This window comes from Dendroctonus ponderosae, unplaced genomic scaffold (assembly GCF_020466585.1).
Source record: "Dendroctonus ponderosae isolate FM_Combo_2020 unplaced genomic scaffold, Dpon_F_20191213v2 Dpon_F_20191213_1139, whole genome shotgun sequence".
Taxonomy (NCBI): Eukaryota; Metazoa; Arthropoda; class Insecta; order Coleoptera; family Curculionidae; genus Dendroctonus; species Dendroctonus ponderosae.
Genome location: NW_026017253.1, coordinates 1,487 through 3,353, shown reverse-complemented (window position 1 = coordinate 3,353; position 1,867 = coordinate 1,487). Strand labels below are relative to the sequence as shown.

General features: G+C 34.5%; 1 long non-coding RNA gene across 1 annotated transcript in view; it reads left to right on the top strand.

The window, feature by feature from the left end:
• The first annotated feature begins 541 nt into the window (after positions 1–541).
• Positions 542–1,867, top strand: part of LOC125503038 — a 2,134-nt gene continuing 808 nt past the window's right edge. The window contains exon 1 of the long non-coding RNA XR_007280660.1: positions 542–699. This is a non-coding gene — a long non-coding RNA (uncharacterized LOC125503038). The remainder of the gene's footprint in view (positions 700–1,867) is intronic.

Genomic DNA, 1,867 nt, shown 5'->3' with positions numbered 1-1,867 from the left:
TATCAAGAACCGTTTATGTATCATTAATTATTATTATATCAATCACTGGCATTAAGACGTATTCAAAATTCTTGAAATTTTCTATAATTTGTTTAACAGCACAGCATGAAGGCTTCTGTTTTTGTGGATATCGAATGGCAAATGTGGCACATGTTCTTGATACAGCTTTATAACATTCTTTATAAATAATAAGTAAGTTTAAATAATATTCATTTGTATAACTGAATTGCCCTGGCAAAGGTAACTGACAGCTGTCAGCATTCCTTTGGCATTTGATTGCATTAAAAATGGCCGCTTTCGTCATGGCAACTAAGAGTGACAGTATTTAAAAGAAGGTGCCAGTAAAAAAATACGTTGGTCTTTATGGACGACGTTTCAATTAAACGAAAAAGTTCGTTTTAACCGAAAGTTCACTATAACCGGGTTCATTATAAGCGGACTTTACTGTAATAATGGGAGCGCTCCCGACCGTATTTCCAAAAAAACCTGTCGTTGTCTCCAATTTATTGCAACTTTGTGAAAAGTGAAAATTGTTTTCGAATTTTCAAGGAACTTTCTATTTTAGAGCAAGTGCCCATTAATGGGTCATCTTTGCTTAGTTTTGAGGATGAATGGAACTACAAAGTGCCGACCAATGAAGTTCCCCTGCTAAACGAGTCTCAGCGCAATTTGTTGCTGCCGTTTTACTCTTTCGTCAATGTAAGTAACCTCCTGACAAATCGCATAAAAGTACTCAGTTTTACTGTTAATCTCTTTAAGAAACCCGCAATTATTCTAAGAAGAATTTTGCGGCTCATTCCATGTCAGTTGATGGCTGAATCGGTTCCAAAACGAAGCGAACAGCGATTTAAAAAAAAAGTCGATTATTTGTTTTTGCAAACTGTGAAACAGTAACTCAAAGCTCAAAAACATTTGAACTTTTTTTCTCAGTTTTCGGTTCATTTCATCAATAGACCATGGCATGTGCGGATGTGTAAGCGGACTTTTGAACTCCATATTCATTACGTTATATTCCAAACTCGACTGGGGAAAATCAACAAAATTAAAAGCAATTAAGAAATTCCATAATGTATGTTTTGTTTTAAAAAAATGCTGTTTCATTCCCAACATTTTTGCATAGTAACAAATTGATATTGAAATATAAGCATCGTTTCGCTACAAACATTTTAGTCGTTACTCAAAAATAGGAAACAGTTTTTACTAAATAATTATTTACGCTGAAGACCTACAGTTATATACAGTGAGTCCCGTGAGCACATGATCAAAAGAATACTGCATAATTATTTTTAATTTAACTTTTGTTCAGAAAAAACTCCCAAGTTCTTAAAAAAAATAAGTTTTTTGAAATACCAGGAAAACTATACGAGGGATTTTAACGAAACTCGCTGTGAATTTGGTTCTATGGAAAACTCATGTTTTTATGAATCACTCGAGTTTATCCGTTTTGCAGGTGAGGAATTCTTGAGTGTCTTGGTACAAAAACAAACCAAAACAGAATTTTTTATTTGGGAGATGCACTAATCCTTTTCGAACATTTTTGCGCTCTTCATAAAATCTTGTAGCATTCCTGATTTTTGCCGGAAGAAATGATTTTTGTGTTCGGGTAGTTTTCGCACCAAGACCACTCGTCCAAAGCGAATGAACTCGATTGCTTCCTGAAGACATAAGTCTTACATAGAAAAAAATCACAATCTTCCTTCAAAAAATAATTTTTTTTTGAAGAACTTTGACCATCAATAGCAGTGCAGCCAGACGCTTTTTCTTAATGCAACTTAAGTCAGATCGGCCTCTGTCGAGCCAAAGAATGTTTCCGTGCTCTTTTGATCATGTGCTTACGGGACACCCTGTAATTTCGTTAATTCTAACT